Source organism: Psammomys obesus, unplaced genomic scaffold (genome assembly GCF_907164565.1).
Source record: "Psammomys obesus unplaced genomic scaffold, mPsaObe1.curated_primary_1811, whole genome shotgun sequence".
NCBI classification, from domain to species: Eukaryota; Metazoa; Chordata; class Mammalia; order Rodentia; family Muridae; genus Psammomys; species Psammomys obesus.
Genome location: NW_026585895.1, coordinates 42,550,711 through 42,573,839, shown reverse-complemented (window position 1 = coordinate 42,573,839; position 23,129 = coordinate 42,550,711).

Here is a 23,129-nt window from a genome sequence, read left to right as displayed (position 1 = left end):
TCACTCATATTAATAATGCATCTATCTGGAGGTACATAGCATGGAGGAGAAAATATTCCTGCAGATATACTTTCTTTCTTGAGCGCAGAAACTCCTTAAATTTGCGTCAGAGCTGGCATTCCTGTGATTCAGTGAGTAGTGCTTGTCAAAGCAATGTTTCCCAAGGGCCTGGTAAAATAAATGTTCCCCAGTAGGTTTTAACAGTATGTACTTATAAGTCTTGGAAACAGATAACAACACAAATAATAATTAGGCAATAAATTACTAGAAGTTTCACTTGATCTCTCTATTTCCAGGCTATTAACATAAATGTTAAGCTTTTATATATTCCCTGAGCAGTCTCCACTACAAACTATATTACCAAGTTGCTGTAAATGTTTATTTGTTCTCCTTAAAGACAGAGAACATTTTATTATAGCCATTTTTGTCCTTAGCATTTAAAACAGTGAGAGGCAAATAGTATAAGCACAGTTAACTTTTATTAAATGAAACATGTAAATATTTAAAGTTTCTTGGTAAGGGAATGATAGAGCTCCAGGGTAGAAATTTCACCAAAAACAATTAAAGCAAGGTTCTATGGGTTTGTAATAGAATATGGTTTGTAATATGGCTTAACTCATATATTTGAAATAATTATCACTCAGTGCTTTGAGGACTGTTTCAGTCATCCCAATCCTCCCTGTAGTTACATCATTTTCAAAAGGAACCATTCTTTCACAGACACATTTTCAGAAATCGTAAGCATAGGCTAAGAAACAATTATTAAAGATTCAGCTGCTTAGAAATAAAAGAAATGTAAAACTTAATTTTCCTCTTAGAGCCTTCTTCATGATTTATAAACTCAACTGTCAAACACAAGGTATCAAGAAACAGAATGTACAAGTAAGCTATATATTATGTTAATTGCTGTATGTGTATAAAGGCTTCACAGATAAAAAGTTAAAGTTAGGAACTCATTTTACATTTTAACATTTGGCAACTGAGAGACTGTCAGAAAACTTATGATATGTAATGTTTCAGTAAAATTTGTTGTGTAAACTCATCTCAGTGAATTTACCAGTCTATGAGTTGGGGGAAAATCGTTATAAATGGAGAATCATGCCATCTTCTCAAGGAGAAATGTATGGCCTTTATAATGAAGAAGAAGATAGCTTAAATAGGCTTGTCTTGTGTTTTTCACTTGCTTTTAGATTTAGAGAATACTATATAAAGCCAGATATTTAGAGCTTGGCATATTCTTATCCCTATCATATTTATCCTCTAAATTTTGCAAAACTTTCCATATGAAAATGTTAAATTGTTGGCTATACAGAAAAGATCCCATGAAGTAGACAGGTTATTAGAAAATAGGTAAGAAAGAGGTGAGATTATTCTATCAGTAAAGGTTAACATACTTGTTATACAAGCATGAATTTTTTAATAGTGATATCAAATGTCCTAGTTAGGATTAATATTGCTTTGATGAACCCCATGACCCAAAGCAAATTGGGGAGAAAAAGGTTTATTTGGTTTACACTTCCACATTGTAGCCCTTCATTGAAGGAAGACACAACAGGAACTTAAACTGGGCAAGAATCTGGAGGCAGGAGCTGATGCCGAGGCCATAAACAGGTAGGTGCTGCTTACTGGGTTGTTTCTTATAGTTTGCGTAGCCTGCTTTCTTTTCTTTTCTTGTTTTATTACTTTTTTAATTTTTATATTAATTATAGTTTAATCATTTTGTACCCCAGCTGTAGCCTCCTCCCTCCTCCCCTACCTTCTCTCCCTCATCTCCTCCCATGCCCCTCTCCAAGTCCACTGAAAGGGGATATCCTCCTTCCCTTCCACTTACTCTAGTTTACCAAGTCTCATCAGGGCTGGCTGCATTGTCCTCCTCTGTAGCCTGGCAAGGCTGCTTTCCCCTCAGGGGGAGGTGATCAAAGAGCCAGACACTGAGTTCATGTCAGAGACAGTCCCTGCTCCCCTTCCTGGGGAGTCTACTTGGACACTGAGCTGCCATAGGCTACATCTGTGCAGGGGTTCCATCCATGAATGCTCCTTGGTTGGAGAAACAGTCTCAGACAAGCCCCTGTGCCCAGATATATTTGGTCCTTGTGGAGCTCCTGTTCTCTCCAGGTCTTACTAACTCTCTTCTTTCATATGATTCCCTGCACTCTGCCCAATGTTTGGCCATGAATCTTAGCATCTGCTTTGATACACTTCTATGTAGAGTCTTTCAGAGGCCCTCTATGGTAGGCTCCTATTCTGCCTTTCGTTTTCTCCTACTTCCAATGTCCATTCCATTTGTCTTTCTAAGTAAGGATTGACATCTTACCCCGGGTCCTCCTTCTTGTTTAGCTTCTTTAAATGTACAGATTTTAGTATGTTTATACAGCCAAGTCTCATGGGGACATTTTCTCATTTGATATTCCCTCCTCCCAGATGACTATAATTTGTGCCAAGTTGACATAAAATTAGCCATCACACAAAGAATTCACATAAAATGTTGGCCATGATGTCAAGGAGGCAGAGACAGAAAGACGGCTGGGGCTTCCTGATCATCTATGTGGACTAGTTGCTAATTTCCAGGTTCAGTGAGAGATCTTGTCTCAAAAAATCAGGAGAATGGTAAAGAAAGACACTGAGCATTTACTTCTGGCCTCTACCCTAGAACATGCCTTTATGTCACAAACATACCCATGCATAAATAATACTCTCTAAAGAAAGAAAAAGTATTTAAGGTACGAAAAGGCTTTTTGTAATTAGAATAAGTTATTTTTAAAAATTAAAACAATCTAAGCACATTATATATTATAATTATATTAATCTTCTAATCCTGAGAATGTTAGTCTAAGAAAAAGAACTTGACTTATCTGGTAGAGAATATTTATCTTTTTAAAAATGTATAAGTTAGACATTTTTGCCTTGTTTAATTTACAATGTAGCAGCACTTCTAGTAAGTGTAGGTGCCATCACTTACTTACCGTGAGCCAGGGTTACCTGATTTGGCTGATAAAAAATGAATCTTAACCAGACATTGGTAGAATGGTCTGAGTAAGCCTAAGGCTTAGACAAAATTTATTTAAGCAATCAGGCTTTTTATTCCCTTATCAGAAACAGAATATAATGATGGTTTCCAGGATCCGTACAACGATAGTTGCCAGGATTCAGTGACTTTTGTAAGCTATACAGGGTACACAAGATTAATGTCTAAGACCAATTGTCCTGTCAAGCTTCTAAATGTTTCATTGACTTCTAGGGAATGCAGAGAAACACAAAGCTGCCAGAATGCTGCCTGAGGGAGTGCCTTGATTTTTCAGGAACTGAAAGGCATACAGTGCCCCAGAAGCCGTGGACTCTAACTTGAAAAGCCTATGGCACATGCGTCTCAAGACAACTAGGCCAGGGCAACCCCATAAATCACCACAGTTCCCCTTTTTACTTATAATTTCAGAGTATGCAAGCCAATCTTCAAAGCACACATAGAATTTTTCTTATGGCTATCATGCTTTCCAGTATAGCTAATAACAAAATTCTCAGGAACACACCTATGGATCACAGCTTAGAAATCCAATTAGAGACAGAAAAATAATGACCAAAATGATCTTTGCTAGGTTTTTATGCAGTGATGAAGAAGCTTTATTGATCTAACTTCAAATACTAAATGGTTAAGATTTTATCATTCCAGGCATGAACATCAATATTCAAATTTCCATGTGACTATCTTTGCCTACGGAATAAGAACAGGGGCACCCAAGTCCTAAGATTTATTGGCCTGAACAGGAATAGCATTTTCTTCCCAGTTAACAAAGGGAAGCACAGGAAGGTCAGGCACATAGGCCCAGTGCTATTCACCAGAGAGGAGCCTGTCAGAGTTGTTATCTAAGAGGTTCTACCCAGCAGTGACTCACAATGGATGCTGAGACTCACAGCTAAACATTGGGTGATGCATAGTGAAAATTGTGGAAAAGTGGGAAGAAAGAGAAAAGGACCTGGAGGTGACAGGAGCTCCACAAGAAGACTAACAGAGCCGACTCATCAGGGCCCAGAGAGGCTTGTGGAGACTGAAGCACCAACCAAGGACCATGCAAGAACTGGACCTAGGCCCCCTATGAAGATATAGCAGATGGACAGCTTAAGCTTCATGTGGGTCCTCTAGAAAGAGAAGTGGGGACTACATCGGACATGGACTCAGTTGCCAGCTTTTTGATCACTTCCCCTTGGTGGACTGCCTTGCTAGGCCATGGGAAAAGAGGAACATTCAGTCCTGATGCAACTTGATGAGCTGGGGTGGATGGGAAAGAAGAAAAGGGAAGAGGAAAGGGGGAGGAAGAGAGGGTGAGAAGGGAGGAGGGATGAGGCTACAACTAAGATGTAAAATGAATAAAAAATAAAAATTAAATAAGAACAAAATCTTGATATAGCTCATCAAGCCCCCAACTAATTTTAGAATATTCCTGTCTTTATTCCACAGTCTGGAAACTTATATCACACCAAAGCATAAATGCCAATGCATTTATTTGTCCATAAGGCTTAGAAGGATATGAAATCTGTCGCTGCTCATTATTATACGCGCCTTCTCCTGCTAACACTTCAAAAGCTTTGGGCGCATTATTTTGTTAATTTGCTATGCTGTTCCTGACATCTTCCTGAATAAGCAGTCTTCCACGGTAAAGTCACCCCCGGTAAGACACGTTTTTGCTTAGATTCTCCAGAAATGGGAAGGAAGGGACCAATGACAGAGATGTAAACTGAATTAATTAATAAAAGAAGAAAAAGAAAAGTTAAAAAAAATTCTCCATAGGGTAGAAAATCTTTCCCAGAAATAGAATTAAGTAGAGACAATGTCAAGGAGCAGTTGGTTCATCTTTAGCACAAGCCTACTTAAGATTCAAGAGTCTTCAATGAAATGAATGTATAAATTCTAACTTGTTGCCTGGGTTATTAGGGTCAGGCATTTCACTCACTGGGAAAAGAAAAAAAAAATCCTTCCATGTCTTTACCAATCTCCAAGGCTTGATTCACAGTCCTTAACTGGGAGACTCCTATCACTTGAAAGGATATCCTCCCTAATAATCTCAAAACCAGATGAAGTGGAACAGTGGGGGGTATGTGTGGGGTGTGGATTCTCCATGCTATCAAGAACTGTACTTGATGGATAGGGCTAGGAGTAGAGGAAATTGGAGACAGAGGTGAAGGAGCAAAATCTGCACAAGGAGGAGGAAGACAATCAAGTTCCTCACAGAAAAAGATAATAGATAATATATCTTTAGCTTCATTTTTATAAATTATTATTTCCAGTGTTAGTCACTTTTCCCTGATAATTTTCACTTTTAATTTTAACTGTGTCACTTTTCTTTATTACTGTTGCATTTCTTTCCAAAGTTAAGAAGCATCACTAATAATTTTCTCTGGCCCTTTTGCATCTAATTCTCCCTGAATTGCTCCTTCTAACCTGGACCAAGTTCCATGATGCCTTTCTGAATGAGGATTGATCATCTTACCCAGGGTCCTCCTTGCTTAGCTTCCTTAGGTGTACAGATTTTAGTATGTTTATCCTATATTATATGTCTAATATCAACTGATAAGTGAATATACACCATCTTTCTGCTTCTGGGATACCTCATTCAGGATGATCTTTTCTACTTCCCAACATTTCCATGCAAATTTCATGATTTCCTTGTTTTAAATTGCCGAGTAGTATTCCATTGTGAAATTCACCACAATTTCTATATCCATTCCTCAGTTGAGGGACATCTAGGTTGTTTCCAGATTTTGGCTATTATGAATAAAGCTGCTACAAACATGGTTCAGCAAATGTCCTTGTTGTATACTTGAGCATATTTTGGATATATACCTATGAGTGTTATAGCTGAATCTTGAGGTAGCACTATTCCTAATTGTCTGAGAATGTGCCAATTTGGTTTCAAAAGTGGTTGTACAAGTTTACATTCTCAACAGCAATAGAGGTGGTTCCCCTTTCTCCACATCCTATACAGCATTGTCACTTGAGTTTTTGATCTTAGCCATTCTGATGGGTGTAAGGTGAAATCTCAGGGTAGTTTTGATCTCCGTTTCCCTGATATCTAAGGATGTTGAACATTTAAGTGTTTTTTTTCTGCCATTTGATATTCCTGTACAGAAAATTCTCTGTTTAACACTGCACCCCATTTTTTTTAATTGGATTACTTGACTTGTTGCTTTTTAACTTCTTGTGTTCTTCTGGATATTAGCCCTTTGTTAGATAAAAGGTTGGTGAAGATCCTGTCCCAGTCTGTAAGCCGTCTTTTTGTTCTGATGACAGTGTCCTTTGCTTTACAGAAGCTTTTCAGTTTTGTGAGGTCCCATTTATTGATTGTTGATCTTAGAGCCTGTGCTGTTGGTGTTGTGTTCAGGAAGTTGTCTCCTGTGCCAATGAATTCAAGGCTCTTCCCCACTTTTTCTTCTAACCGATTTAGTGTGTCTGGTTTTATGTTGAGGTCTTTGATTCACTTGGACTTTAGTTTTGTGCAGGGTGATAAGTATGGATCTATTTATATATTTCTACATGTAGACATCCAGTTAGACAAGCACCATTGTTGAAGATTTTTTTTTCCATTGTATGTTTTTGGCTTCTTTGTAAAAAATCAAGTATCCATAGGTGTGTGGGTTTATTTTTGGGTCTTCCATTCAATTCTGTTGCTCCACCATTCTGTTTCTATGCCAGTACCATGTGGTTTTTATTACTTTTGCTCTGTAGTATATTTTGAGATCAGACATGGAGATACCTCCAGAGAATCTGTTGTTGAACAGGATTGTTTTAGCAATTCTGGCTTTTTTTTTGTTTTTCCATATGAAGTTGAGAATTTTTCTTTCAAGGTCTGTAAAGAATTATGTTGGTATTTTGATGGGAATTGCACTGAATCTGTAGATTGCTTTTGGTAAAACAGTCATTTTCACTATGTTAAGCCTACCGTTCCATGAGCATGGAAGATCTTTCCATCTTCTAATGTCTTCTTCAATTTCTTCTTTCAAAGACTTTAAATTTTTTTTCAAACAGCTCGTTCACTTGCTTGGTTAGGGTTACACCAAAGTACTTTATGTTATTTGTAGCTATTGTGAAGGGTGTTTCCCTAATTTCTTTCTCAGCCCTTTTGTCTTTTGTATATGGGAAGGCTATTGATTTTTTTTGAGTTAATTTTGTATCAAGCCACTTTGCTGAAGGCGTTTTTCAGCTGAAGGAGCTCTCTGGTTGAGTTTTGGGGGTCACTCAGGTACACTATCATATCATCTGCAAATAGTGATACTTTGACTTCTTTCTTTCTGATTTTTTATCCCCTTTATCTCCTATAGTTGTCTTATTCTTCTAGCTAGGATTGCAAGTACTATGTAGAACAGAAAAGGAGACATTGGGCTGCCTTGCCTTGTTCCCGATTTCATTGGGATTGATTTAAGTTTCTCTCTGTTTAGTTTTATGTTTGCTATAGGCTTGTTGTATATTTCCTTTTGTATGATTTAGTATGTACCATGTATCCCTGATCTCTGCAAGACTTTAAACATGAATGGGTGTTGAATTTTGTCCAATGCTTTTTTGGCATCTAAGGTTTTTGGCATCGTGTGATTTTTCCTCTTCAGTTTGTTTTTATGGTGGATTACATTGATGGATTTCCGTTTATTGAACCACTCCTGCATGCCTGGGATGAAGCCTACTTTGTAATGGTGGATGATATCTTTTATGTGTTTTTGGATTCGGACTGCGAGTATTTTATTATTTTTGCATCAATGTGAAGTTCTCCTTTTTGTTCGGTCTGGTTTAGGTAGCAAGGTGACTGTGGCCTCATAGAATGAGTTTGGTAATGTTCCTTCTGTTTCTATTTTGTTGAATAGTTTGAAGAGAATTAGAATTAGCTCTTTGAAAGTCTGGTAGAATTCTGTGCTGAAACCATCTAGCCCTGGGCTTTTTTTGGAAAAGAGACTTTTGATGACTGCTTCTATTTCCTTGGGGGATATAGGACTATCCAGTCTATTTATCTGATCTTGACTTAATTTTGGTAAATGGAAAATATCAAGAAAATTGTCCATTTCATTTAGATTTTCAAATTTTGGAACCTGTAGGCTTTTGTAGTAAGACCTAACGATTGTTTGGATTTCTTCAGTCTGTCATTATGTCCACCCCACCCCCCTTTTTTCTGATTTTGCTGATTTGGTTAGTTTCTCTCTGCCTTTATTTAGTTTAGCTAAGGGTTTGTATATCTTGTTGATTTTCTCAAAGAACCAACTCTTGGTTTCATTGATTCTTTGAATTGTTTTCTGTTTCTAATTCATTGATTTCAGCTGAGTTTGATTATTTCCAATAGTCTACTTCTCTTGGGAGTGTCTGCTTCTTCTTCTTTTTTCCCTAGGGCTTTTAGGTATGCTGTTAAGTTGCTTGTATGAGATGTCTCAAACTTTTTTCTGCATACACATAGCACTCTCCTCTTAACACTGATTGGATTGTGTTGCATAAGTTTGGATAAGTTGTGTCTTCATTTTCATTGAATTTCAGGAAGTCTCTAATTTCTTTTTTTATTTCTTCCCTGACCAAGCTGTCATTGAGTAGAGAGTTGTTCAGTTTTAATGCATGTGTATTCTTTTTGTTATTCCTGCTGTTTTTGAGTTCTATTTTAGGCCACAGTAGTCTGTTAGTATACAAAGGATTATTTGATATTCCTGTATCTGTTGAGGCTTGCTTTGTGCCTGAGTATATGGTCAGTTTTTGAGATAGTTCCATGAGGTGCTGAAAAGAAGGTATACTTTTTAATTTGGGGTGAAAAGTCCTGTAGACATCTATTAGATCCATTTGATTTAGGATCTATGTAAGTTTCATTATTTCCCTATTTAGCTTCAGTCTAGCTGATCTGTCCCTTGGTGAGAGTGGAGTGTTGAAATCTCCCACTATTAAGGTGTTGGGATCAATGTGTGATTTAAATTTTAATAATGTTTCATTTACAAATGTAGGTGCTCTAGTATTTGGGTCATAGATGTTCAAGACTGTGATGTCCTCCTTGTGAATTTTTCCTTTGATGAGAATGAAGAGATCCTCGTTATTTTTTTATTATTATTAATTTTGGTTGAAATTTTACTAGGTATTAGGATCGTTATCCCAGCTTGTTTTCTGGGTCCATTTCCTTGAAAAACTTTTTTCCAGCCCTTTACTCTGACGTAGTATTTATCTTTGTTGCAGGCGTGTTTCTTGGATGCAGCAGAATGTTGGATACTGTTTCTGCAACCATTCTGTTAGTCTGTCTTTTTATTGGAGAGTTAAGTCTGTTAATGTTGATAGATAATAGTGACCAACGAATGTTAGTTCCTTTTACTGTGGAGTTGGTGGTGTTACTGCATTTCTATGAATTCAATTTTTATTTTTTTGTTTTGAAGTTATCTATATTCTGTGTTTTCTTGGATGTAGTTTTTTCATTAGATTGGAGTTTTCCTCCTAGTATCTTCTGTAGGGCTGGGTTGCTGTCAAGATACTGTTTAAGTTTAATTTTGTTATGGAATATTTTATTTTCTCCATCTATGTTAATTGAAAGTTTTGCTGTGTTTAGTAGTCTAAGTTGGCATTTGTAGTCTCTTAGAGTCTGCATGACATCTGTCCAGGCCCTTCTTTCACAGTTTCTGTTACGAAGTCTGGTGTGATTCTGATAGTTCTATCTTTATATGTTACTTGACCTTTTTCCCTTGCTGCTTGTAATATTTTTTTCTTTGTTCTGTTGTTTTACTTTTTTGATTATTATGTGATGGGAGGAACTTTTTCTCATCTAGTTTATTTGGTGTTCTGTAGGCCTCTTGTATATTTATGGACATCTCTTTCTTTAAGTTGGGAAAATTTTCTTCTATGATTTTCTTGAAAATATTTTCTGGACCTTGGAGCCTGGAATCTTCTTTTTCATCTATTCCTATTATTCTTAGATTTTGTATTCTCATGGCGTCCTTGATTCCTTGGATGTTCTGTGTTTGGTACTTTTCTGATTTTACTTTTTCTTTGAGAGATGTGTCAATTTATGCAATAGTATTTTCATTGCCTGAGATTCTCTCTTCCATCTCTTGTATTCTGTTGGTGATGCTTACCTGTATGGTTTCTGATCTTTTCTCTAAGTTTTCCAGCTCAAGTGTTTTCTTTATTGATTCTAACTCTGTTTTCATGTCTTGCACCATTTCCTTCATATGTTTGAATGTGGAGTCCTGGCTTTCCATGATGCCTCTTTTTTTGTTGTTGTTGTTCATTTCCTCTCTCTATGCCTCTATTTGTGCCTCTACATGTGCCTCTATTCATTGGGTTGTATTTGATTTTATTTCTGTCAGAACTTTATTCATTTCCTCTCTATGCCTCTAATAACTGGATGATTATAGAATTGAGATCATTTTCCTGTTTTTCCTAGCAATTAAAAGATCCATTTTTTTTTTTGGGAGGAGGGGGTTGCTCACAAAGCTATGATGTCCTGATTTTTGTTGGATGTGTTCTTACACCTACCTCTAGCTATCTGCTTATTGGTAAGCTCTGTTGTTTTTCCTGTAGTCTGTACTTCAGACAGGGTCCATGTGTCTCTTGAGTTTCCAGGATTCTTCAGGAAGATGAGAGAGGTCCACTGGTTTGAGAGTGTGTGTAGGTGTTTCAGCTGTAGCTAAGGAAGGAAGATCACAGGCGCATGTGCATCAGCAGGGGAGTGTGCGTGGAAGTGTGCCTTGAAGGACAGGGTGCTAGAGTGTGTAGATGCATGGAATTGTGGAGCATAAGTGCAAGTGGAGCTGCTGGTGCCGTTCGCTGGCAAAATGTGCATGCGAAGGTGTCCTGTACACCTCCATGTCAACAGGCCTGTTGTGCTTTCTTCCAGGTATTCAGATCTGTCTGGCTTGTATCAGCTGGGCTCCAGGAATTGTTTGCCTGGACACTACTGGGAGACCCACAGAACAGGGGCTTTAATGTTGAAAATGCTGTCCCAAGGATCCCTATGTTGCCTACATTTGTGAGTGGAGGGACCTGATGTCTGGCTGCTAGAGTAGAATGGTCCTGGAACTGGGGCTCTGTGCACACTCACTTGAAGGCACACTTACTTGCTTCCAGGCCTATGTGGAAAGCACAGGGGTTACCCCTGTTCTCTATTCTTAGATTTGGGACCACAGAGGCAAATGAAAGTGGTGGAGAGCCTTCAGCTCAGTGGTGTCCACTGTTTGGCTGCTAGGCAGGGAGATCCTTAGTTGGAGTAGCCGCCTCTGCCTTCTCAGTCACCGAGCAAAGAGGTTCATGCTTGGGGCAACCGCTGCCACCTCAGCCAAGCAGGGAGGCCAGTGCTTGAGGAAAGGGGAAATGCAGGGGGATTGAATATTCGCCACTCTCAGATCTCGGAGACACCCACAGGTGACCTCGGGTGACCTGGCTCCAAACTGTCCCAGCTCATCTGTTGTACCTTCTCGCCCAGGAAGCCTCATTGTTGATGTTCTGGTTTCAGCTGCCCCTCCACTCACCAATTTCAGAGTTTCAGATCCTGTGCTCTTTAGATATGGTGTACGCTGGTCACAGCCATCTTGGACCTTATTTTTGTATTTTAGAAGTTATTTTTAAAATCTTATTTGAAGAGACATTTTATCTTTTAACTGTTTAATCATATAGAGACATAAGTGGCCTTGTCTTTAGGATGCATTGAGAATAAGGCTTCAGAGATTCATAAGGCTTTTCGATGTGTTTTATGTATTTTTTAGCCTGAGTGGGATAAGTTTTTATCTATCCTGAAAAACAAGTATTTGTTACTTTCTGGTGGCTATCACAAAATATTCAAAAAGGCAACTGAAGGAATGAAGAGTTTGGTTTTGCTCACGATGCATGGATATGCTCCTCATCGTTAGAAATCAGGACATGTGTTTGAAACAGCCAGTCACATTGCATCTGTAACCAAGAAGCAAAAAGCTATGAATTCTAGTGCTCAGGTAACTTTTGTCTTTTTATGTAGTCCACGATCCTATGCCCTATTTGGTCCTGCCCTATTTAAAGTAGGATTTTTTTTTCTGTATCAGTTAAGCTATCTAAATAATTACTCAAAGGCATGCTCAGAGATTTGTCTCCTAGGTGATTCTAAGTCCTGTGGTCCTGTGTAGTTGCTCATTACTATTCATTATGGCAAAGTTATATGTTAGAGTATAAGTAGCAATGTCCTGATTCCATCATCACCCCAATGCATACTTTAAGAACTCTTTTCTAGGAAGAGAATTTAGAATGTGATCAAGCAGATAATACTCTGAGACATTAATAGTGCATCTATTTTTCTCTTTTAATATGTTTTAAATTGAAATATAAAAATTATATTGGTTCACCCAAAGCATAGTGGGCCATCAGGCTGTGAGCATTTTAGGGGACCAGGAAAGGACCAGAGCTCTCCATGGTCACTGCCAGGAGTTTGAGGAGTTCTAGTTTTTAGGAATCTTGATTCAGGCCAAACCAGAATTGGAGACATGCCTTAGAGGATGTAAAGAATTTCAGGACTAGTCAGGTTATAAAGCCATGTTTGGAGTTTTATTAAAGATATTTTACTAAGTTTAAAAGAAAGTTTCCCAGAAGAAGTCAGACATACCCGTTTTGGGCATGGATACTTCAAGGGACAAAACAGATCATTGTTTTTAAAGTAGTAATTTACAGGGTTTGAGTGGGGTTTTAAGGAACTGTCTTATCACTTGGTGGTTCTTGAGTGGAACCTGACATGATTACTACTGAGAAGGAAAAAGTTAAAGGGGATATAACTGTCAACAAATTTATTTGAGCTACTCAGACAATGTCTAAGGAAAGGAATGAAGTTTATGTGCATATAAGCTTTAAGCAAGGGTCATTGTTATTTTAATAGAAAATATCAATGTATGAAAGGAATGTTAACTATCAGCTGCCACACTTCACAGCTGTTACTGGAGTTAGTTATTCTGGACTCTTCTTTCTCAGTTTATGAACAGATATATTCAGACTCTAGGTTCAGTTTGCAAGGATTTTATTTAGAACTTTCACATCTATGTTCATAAGGAAAATTGGTCTCATCTGTGTGTGTGTGTGTGTGTGTGTGTGTGTGTGTGTGTTTTGTTGTTATTGATTCTTTATGTGACCTTGCTGTCCTCTTAATTAAACTAACTAAATTCTTTGTCTGTTTGTTTGTTTTCTAGACAGGGCTTCTCTGTGTAGCCTAGGCTGTCCTGGACTGACTTTGTAGACCAGGCTGGCCTTGAACTCACAGCGATCCACCTGCCTCTGGCTCCTTTAGTGCTGGGATTACAACTGTGCACCACCAGGCCCAGCTACCAGCATGTTTGCTTAGAATGTTCTTTTCGTTCCTTTTTACCTGAAGTGATGTCTATCCTTGTTAATAAGGTGTTTTTCCTGGATACAGAAGAAAAATGGATCTTATTTTGCTAGTTCAATGTTTTAGTCTATTTTTATTGGGCAACCGAGGCTATTAATGTTGAAAACTATCAATGAGTAGTGTTTATTAATTCATGCTATTTTTTTGTTATGATATGTACTTTTTACCCCATCATTTTGATTTGGTGTTATTTATTCCTTGTGGTTCCTTAGGTATAGTTAACTTCTTCAGATTGAAGTTTTTCTTTTACTGCTATATTTGTATATATTTATGTATAGACATTGCTGAAATTTAGTTTTATCAGGGAATGTTTTGTTCTTCTATGCTGATTGCAAGTTCTGCTGGGTTTAATAATCTAAGTTAGCACCTGTGTTTTCTTAGCATTTGTATAACAACCAACCTGGCTCTTTTGGCTTTTAGAGTTTCCACTGAGGAGTCAGGTTTATTTGAATAGGTCTGCCTTTATATGTTATTTGGTCTTTTTCCCTTATAGTTTTTGATATTCTTTTTTGTTCTGTACATTTATTGTTTTGCTTGTTATTGCTACAGAAATTTCTTTCCTGGTTATTCTATTTGATGTTCTGTATGTTTCTTGTACTCTCATAGGCATATACTTCTATGATTTTACTGAAACTGTTTTCTGTGCCTTATGTCTCTAGCTTGTCACAGAGACGTCCCCACCCGCAGTTTCTGTTTTCTCTACAGGCCTTCTGTCCTCTTACTCTGGCTCTCCTCAGGTCTAATCTCCATCCACTTAACTCTCTGCCCCTTTTCCTACCTTGTCCCCTCTCTTCAGCCATGACCCCACTCCCCTTCTGAGTGATATTTATGCATGCTCACTTAGATCCTCCTTATTACTTATCTTCTTTGGATCTGTGCTTTTTAGTATGCTTATCTTATACTCTATGGTTAAAATCCATTTATAAGTGAGTACATACCTTATGCATCTTTCTGGGTCTGGGTTACCTCACTCAGGATGATCTTTTCTAGTTCCATCCATCCTGCAAATTTCATGATTTCTTTGTTTTAATAGCTGAGTAGTATTTCATGATGAAAATATGCCATAGTTTCTTTATACATTATTCGGTTGAGGCACATCTAGGCTGTTTTCAGATTCTGGCTATTAGGAATAAAGCTGCTATGAACATAGTTGAGCACTGAGGAATAGTGTGAGGAAAGAGAAAAGGACCAAGAAGTGACAGGAGCTCCACAAGAAAAACAACAGATCCAAATAACCATGACCCAGAGGAATTTGTTGAGAGTGAAGCATCAGCAAGGACCATGCATGAACTGGACCTAGGTCCCCTACAAATATGTAGCAAATGAGCCACTTAGGCTTCGAGTGGGTACTCTAGTAAAGGAAGTGGATATGCATGGAGCATCACTTGCGAGCTTTGATCACTTTCTCCTGGTGGGACGGCCTTGATAGGTTACAGAGGAAGAGGTTCAGTACTGATGCAACTTGATGAGCTGGGGTAGATGGGAAAGGAAGCTCCTCTTTTCTGAGGAAAACAGGGAGGAAGAAAGGGGCTACAAGAATGTAAAGTGAATAAAATAAACAAAAAAGAGGAAGATTACAATTTACATGATTAAAGAGTATCCTGTGATATTGTGTCTCGTAGTAATGTCAGAAGCTACACCAATAAAGTCTCACCAACATGACTGCCTAAACATAAGCAAAACAAGGACAACAGGTATGTGAAAGTGAATGTGGTAAAAGCTATGAGGCCTCAACCTACAGAAGAACTATATAGGCAGCTAAGAAAATCTGAGAGTGGGAGAAAAATTCTTCCCCAGGTAAGAGTACACAAATTTGTTCTCAAACATCACATAGTCAGCCTTGCAAACATGCATGAAATTAAGAATGTACAGACTGAGCAGATTATATTTAGTGATATATATGTATATATACATACACACGTGCATGAAAGAACAGTTAATAAAAGAAAGTGGCTGTGAGTTTGAAAATGAGCAAGGAGGGTTACATGAGAAGACTTGGAGGGAGGAAAGTGCAGGAAAAAATATTGTTAATTATATGATAACCTCAAAAAAGCCTTCTTTAAGGAAATGAGATTTTTTTTTCTTTTTTCTGAGCAATATAAGTGCTGTTGTCCCAGAAAAAAAGATCAAATTTACCATAAATGGCATGTTTTGCTATGGAGGAGATTACATAAAACCTTACAGCCACAGAATAAGAACATCACACACCATATTTAGTTAACATGAAATGTGGTGTTAGGTAGGTGGGCTACAAAAAGAAGTCTTTTTTATAGATTTCCGATGTCTTTTAGCTCTTTGCGTTAGCAGGAGTAGAGTCTAAAGGGCCTAGTGAACTTACTACACCTTTAAAGGTTTAGTTATTAGTCACAAAAATGCATAAGCAAGATCATAAGTTAAGCTAAGCAGCTCTTAAAGGGTTTAAGACAATTTTAGTTCTCAATTTAGAAAATTCTAAGGGAGGAAACGGTTCAAGAGGTTAATTAATTCCATCTTGACTCTTTCTGAATATATTTTTTACTTTTCTCTTATAAGGCATTACTCCGTATTTATTTCTCCGGAGGAACTAAATAAAATTATCACTAGCAAGAGTGACTCCATAAGATATATGATGAAATGGAGACAGTTACCTCTGATGGGGAGAATGCCAGCCTTGTAGCAGAAGAACTTTTGTTTTCTGGTTTTTTGAGACAGGTTTTCTCTGTGTAACCTTGGCTATCCTGTACTCGCATTGTAGACCAGGCTGGCCTGGAAATCACAGAGATCCAAATGTCTCTGTCTCCCTGAGTTCTGAGATTAAAGGCATGAGCCCCCCCCCCCCCCAGCTACAGAAGAACCTTTCATATGAAGCAAATTGCACCCTTGAACTGACAAGGATTTCAGCTAAATGTTAACCTAATATTACCCTCACCTCTGTCTTCTCTCTCTCTCTCTCTGATATGAATATTTATATTATCCCTTAGGAAATAGACTTGAGATCATTGCACACCTTTTTCTGTTTTTCACACAGTGGTCATACTGGTTCAATCTCTTTTCTCTGTGCTCATCACTTCCTTTTTATTGGTATATTAACATAGGTCACTGAACATAGTCCACTGGGAACCCTCAAAGCTAGGGACTTTGCCTTCAGATTCTGCTAGCAATTCTGCCATTCCACAGTTGCAATGTAGTCACCAAATAAAATGTTCACCAGAGAAGTAACTTTTTCGGAGATCTTTAGTTGCATATCTTCTGGAGACATGATAAGGGAAATGTCTGTCCTGCTTTCAAGCTCAAAAGGGAGAGTGACAGTCTTCTTTCTGACTGTCAGTGACCTTCAGCTCTAATCCTAAGGCATATTATGCAGTTATTTGTTCTGATCACTGTGGAAAGTTTCTGTTGTGAACACTGTAAGCCTTTGGTATGCTGATTGTGATGGTTTTGGTCTAGTGTAAGTTAAGTATACTGGGGCACACTTGTCCTCAAATAAACATTTCTGTGTGTTTTTTTTTTTCTTTTTAAAGGAATAGCCAGGAGAATTCACTCAAAGATGATTTGACATTTTAAGAAAGATATGACTTGTTTCATTTGCTGCATTTGGTGCCCAATCACCAAAGTACATCAGTTTTGTTTCTCTGATTCCTTCTTCTCTGAATCATTCCATCACTCTACTCTCAAATTTCCTCTGAGATCAGTAACACATTTGATGGATAAACATACTGTGACAAGAGCTACCCCTTGCAATCCTACTAAGTCGCCAACTTTTATTACTAACAATGTCCTGAGTGAAGACATTGATGAGATTATCTGCTTTGAATCTCTAAGCTATGACTTTGTTTCCTCTTTCCCTTAAAGTGTTTAAAAAAAAAAACAAAACTCGGCAGGCAAGCTATAAATCCCTTGGAGCAGGAAGATAGGGCAGAGGAAGAAAGTAATACCTTTTAAATTTATCACCAATGGAAGTATGAAAGAATCTGTAGAAAGTGAGAATGGGATTCTTCACTGAAAGGAATGAGAGAGCTCAGACTGTCAGAGAAATCATACTCACAGTTTTGGCTGGTATCCAAAAAAGGAACAATAAAGTAAAATTGAAAAGTTGCACTTTTAAATTAGAACTCAAAAAACGTGGGCATGCTTAGAAGTAAGGATCCATGAGTAGCATTCCTAAGGAAGAGACACAGAGGAGGCATAAGTACATTATCTCACTTAAAGGAATAATTATTCCTTCAATCTCCTTACATTGTTTTTGGGTGAATTAGCTTTCCTGAAGCATGGCCTCTTGGGTGGGTGGTTGACAGGCACATTTGGATTAACTGTGAAAAAAAAGAGACACTATGCAATGTTGCAATCTTTAGGAAAATTTGAGAATTCCACCCAGGACAATTGATAGAACTCAGATTCCATTCTTTTCACCAACAGGAAGTAGCATTCCATTAATGGGCTGAAACAAAATCCAAGAACTTAACTTTTTTTTTTTAATTTTTTATTTAACTTTTATTAATTAGACTTTATTCATTTTGTATCCCCCCATAAGCCCCCCCTCCTCCCCTCCCGGTCCCACCCTCCCCCCCTTTCTGCATGCATGCCCCTCCCCAAGTCCACTGATAGGGGAGGTCCTCCTTTCCTTCTTTCTGATCTTAGTCTATCAGTTCTCATCAGAAGTGGCTGCATTGTCAGGGTTCTAGGTTATCTCCACGGATAGTCCTTGGTTGGAGTATGAGTCTCTGGGAAGTTCCCTGTGTTCAAATTATCTTGTTCTGTTGCTCTCCTTGTGGAGTTCCTGTCCTCTCCAGCTCTTACTATTTCCCACTTCTTACATAAAATTCCATTCACTCTGCCCATTGGTTGGCCATCAGGCTCAGCATCTGCTTTGACAGTCTGCACAGCAGAGGCTTTCAGAGGCCCTCTGTGGCAGGTTCCAAGGTTGTTTCCTGTTTTCTTCTGGCTTTCAGAGGCCCTCTGTAGCAGGTTCCTAGGTTGTTTCCTGTTTTCTTTTTCTTCTGATGTCCATCCTCTTTGCCTTTCAGGATGGGGATTGAAAATTTTAGTTAGGGTCCTCTCTTTTGCTTAGTTTGTTTAGATGTACAGATTTTAGTGGGTTTATTCTATGTTGTATGTTAAGAACTTAACTTTTGCATATGATAGATAGAAGGTAAGTTCCGAAGCTGACCCTAAAGAAGAATTCATTCTCAGTGGCCTTCAACACTTACTAATGCCTGCCAAGCTAACTAAGATAATTACCTTCTCTTCTCACTATTCAGTCAACAGCTAGCTCTATCCTCTGCCTGCTGAAATCTATTCCAACTCACCATCTGTTCATGCAGGAAATAGAGATTTGGGCTCCATCTTTAGCTCTTGGTCTTCTTATTGTTAGCTGCACACACAAAAAATTAAACCAAAATTGTGTGCCATAGTATTGACTTCACTATGTGTCCAACAGAGAGTCTTTGTTCAGTAATACTAGACTAGGTCAGTTTCATATTTTCTTAAAGAAATTAGTGTCACAAGAACTCATTATTTTTAAATTCCCAAAGCTTTCATTTGTGTTTTAGCATGTTGGTTATTCTTAATTTCTATAATGTAGGAGTCTAGATTAAGACTTAGCAATCACAGATACGTATTCAGTAGGTGGTTTTAGAATTAATAACAATGCTCTATATTTGGGGAAATATATAAATCACTTTTATGAACATATAAAATATGAAACAATTTGAAAAATAGAAAGTAATATTAAAACTCTAAAGTAACTAAGGTTTTTTTTTTCAAGTCTCGATACCTTAGTGTATTGCATTCATTTCTTGAAAATTAAATGTCTTACAAGTAGACTGTCATTCTAAGCCTTCTTTAGATGGCCTCTGGTATTTGCATACAACTACTATTCTAGTGAAAATAGGTTTTGCTCAGCAATTAATCAGTGTCAAGAAGCCTCCCATTGTAGAACACAATTCACATGCAGATAATCTCCCTAAGTTTCTTTAGATGAAACATATGAAGTATCTTGGTTTTTGACATATCCCTCCTCAATAACTCTATGTTTTTAATGAAGGGAGATAACACATCTGAAGCACTGACTTTTAAATGAAACTTGTTTTTTATGAAAAACAAACAAACAAAAAAAAAAACAAAAAAAACCAGCAGTGAATTTGTACCTTGTCATAATCCATTTTCCCAAAGCAGTCATTATTTTATAAAAATCAATCTATAAAACTGACACTCCACTTGATTTTATTTATTTATTTGTTTGTTTATTTATTTACCTATATTTTTTATATTAATCACAGGTTATTTACTTTGTATCCCAGCTGTAGCCCCCTCCCTCATTCCCTCCCTCATCTCCTCCCTGCCCCTTTCCAAGGCCACTACTAGGTGAGGTCCTCCTCCCCTTCCATATGACCCTAGCTTATCAGGTATCTTCAGGACTGGCTGCCATGTCCTTCTCTGTGGCCTAGGAAGACTCTGGGGGGGTGGGGGGAGGTAAAGGAGACAGCCACTGAGTTCATGTCAGAAAGAGTCTCTGTTCTCCTTACTGCATATGTGGAGACTCATAACCAAACCATCAGCAGAGTGCAGGAAATCATACGATAAAAGGGGGAGTTAATATGACTGGGAGAGGACAGGAACCCCACAAAGACAAAATATATCAGGGCACCGGGGTCTTCTATGAGACTGTTTCTCCAACCAAGGACCATTTATGGATATAACATAGAACCCCTTCTTGGAGGTAGCCAATGGTAGCTTAGTATCCACTTGATTTTTAAACAAAAAACACAGAACCCTCATTTTGAAAAGAACCCAGAAGCAGAAAGACACAGATGGTATATGTTCACTTATACATGGATATTAGACATATAATATAGGATAAACATACTAACATCTGTACACCAAAAGAAGCTAAGCAAGAAAGAGGACCCTGGGTAAGATGATCAATCCTCATTCAGAAAGGCAAACGGATGGACATTGGAAGAGGGAGAAAACAGGCAACAGGACAGAAGTCTACCTCAAAGGGCCTTTAAAAAACTCTACCCAGGAAGGTATCAAAGCAGATGCTGAGACTCATAGCCAAACTTTGGGCAGAGTTTAGGGAATCTTATGAAAGAAGGGGTTGATAGGAAGACCTGGAGGGGACAGACACTCCACAAGGAGAGCCACAGATACAAAAAATCTGGCCACAGGGGTCTTTTCTAAGAATGATACTCCAACCAAGGACCATGAAAGGAGATAACGTAGAACCCCCAGAACTCCTGAACAGATGTAGTCCATGGCAGCTCTGTCTCCAAGTGGGTTCCCTAGTAATGGCAACAGAGACTGTCTCTGACATGAACTCAGTGGCTGGCTCTTTGATCACCTCCCCCTGATGGGGGAGCAGCCTTACCAGGCCACAGAAGAAGACAATGCAGCCAGTTCTGATGAGACTTGATAGGCTAGAGTCAGAGGTATCAGTGGACTTAGGGAGAGGCATGGGAGGAGATGAGGGAGAGGCTACAGCAAAGTTACAAAGTGAATAAACTGTAATTTATAAAAAAAATTAAAAAGAACAATAATATAATCTTAATAAAACATACAACAAACAAATATAATCTTATAATAAGTGTATAGTAAGTGTATTAACACCAGGTAATATTCAAATCATGTGTGCCTAGAGATATCTTGTCACACTGAATTTGGAAGGTAGTACACTGTATTACTAATTTTTTTCTCACAAAAGCAAGATATTACAGATCTATGAAACCGACTGATGTAGAAAAATTTCTTAAAATGTTTTTGTTTTTCTATATGGCTATTTGATGGCATTAAATAAAATATTTCCCAACAACCACAACAATCCAATCATGTGTCTATATGAACAATGATATTATAGAAGGATCTGGAGGGGACAGTTGCTCTACAAGGAGACCAACAAAGCCAAGAAATCTGGGCCCAGGTTATCCTGCAGAGACTGATGCACCAGCCAAGGACCATGCATGGAGAGGACCTAGAACCCCTGCTCAGATGTTGTTGATATGCAGTTCAGTTTCCATGTGGGTCCCCTAGTAAGGAAAGCAGGGGCTGTCTCTGACATGGAGTCTGTTGCCTGCTCTTTGATCACTTCCCCCTGGTGGGTGGCCTTGTCAGCCCACAGAAGAAGAGAATGCAGGAAGTCCAGATGAGAAGTGATAGGCTAGGGTCCAATGGTAAGGGAGGGGGGCTCCACCTTACTGTGGACTAGGAGAGGGAGATGGGGAAAGAAGGAGGGAGGGAGGTACAGGGAGGAGATGAGGAAGGGGACTACACTCCAGATATAAAGTGAATAAACTATATTTTAAAAACCCTTAAAAATAGTAAAAACTTAAAAAAGCTTTTTTCATTGTGACAATATTGGAAAGGATGGCAAAGCAATATGGTGATTCCTCTCCCAGAGTCAGTCTTTACATATGACTAACCAAGCAGTAGTCCTCTCTTTACCACTGTCTCCACTGTCTCCATGCCAAGCATTGATCCAGCAATGTAATCTCACAGGCCATAAATCTTTTTTCAAACAAGCTTCTTTGGCAGACAAATTTTTCTTCTTCCTTCTCACAGGACTTCAGCCATGTCTTTTCTTAGCAGATTTCTGAGGGAAATTTTAATTCCTTGGGGTCTCAGATTAGTCTGACAGTCAGATAAGGCATCCCAAGTGTTTGTTTTGAATATATCCATTTCTCTCAGGCAGGCCAGTCTTGATAGGTAAATACTTTTGGAATATTCAAAAATAGTCCCAGTTTCCACAAATCAAAAGGCTAAGAATAGTACCAGGTGGCATCTGAGGCCTGTAACCAAGATTTCTTTTATTGCTAAGACTTTCCTACCTGATATTTCTATCGCTGTATCTTAAATTTTACTTTTTATCTGTTCTGTGTTGTATGTACAGCTTCCCTGTCTGTGTGAGCCTTGTCTGTGTAAGTGTTCACAGAGACCACAAGAGGGTGTGAGATCTCCTGGAATGGAAGTTAGAGATGCTTAAGTGCCACCCGGTGTGGTTTTTGATAATTGAATCCAACCCCTTATCAAAAGCAGCTCTTACATTACCATCCTTGCTTCTCACTGCCAAAGGATTTTTTAAATATCTGGATTTTTTTTTGTAGTTATTGTCGTTACTACAGAAACTTTATGAAACTGTTATCATGTTGGCATGTGATATTTGGGATAACCTGAATCTGTATTGCTGAGCTATGAACACTTTTATTTAGCTCCACATAAAATTAAAGCTTAGTGCCTGTGAGGTGAGAACTGCGATTTTTGTATTAACATTAACTTTGTTTTCAATATAATATGTTTTAACTCACTGTGACCTGATACAGTAAGGGTTCCTTTGGCACTTTTAACTGATTGTTTTGTCTTGTCAGCCTGTAACCATGGCTATTCACCTTCTGAATCACCCAATAATATCTCTTTACCAAAAAGAATAATATTACTCAGAAATCCTTTAACAAAGTAACTTCAAAAGCAGGTCTAATTTAATTTCTATTGTGACAAAATACTTTGACAAAAGCAACCTTGTTGAAGAGCAGCTTCTACATCACAGGGTAAACTGAGGTGGGACATAGACTCAGCTATTGATAGATAACTCAGAAGACTTTCTCTGAGGGAACAAAGTTTGATTCATTGGGGCCTGTGAAGTACTTCCGGTGGTGAGCAAAAACTCTTGATTTACTGAGGCTAATGAAAACAAAAGGAAAGAGGGAAAAGAGTCATGCACACACTTACAAGCTCAACAACTTCACACATACACATATGTATGTACATAATACATTACATATATATATATATATATATATATATATATATATATATATATATATA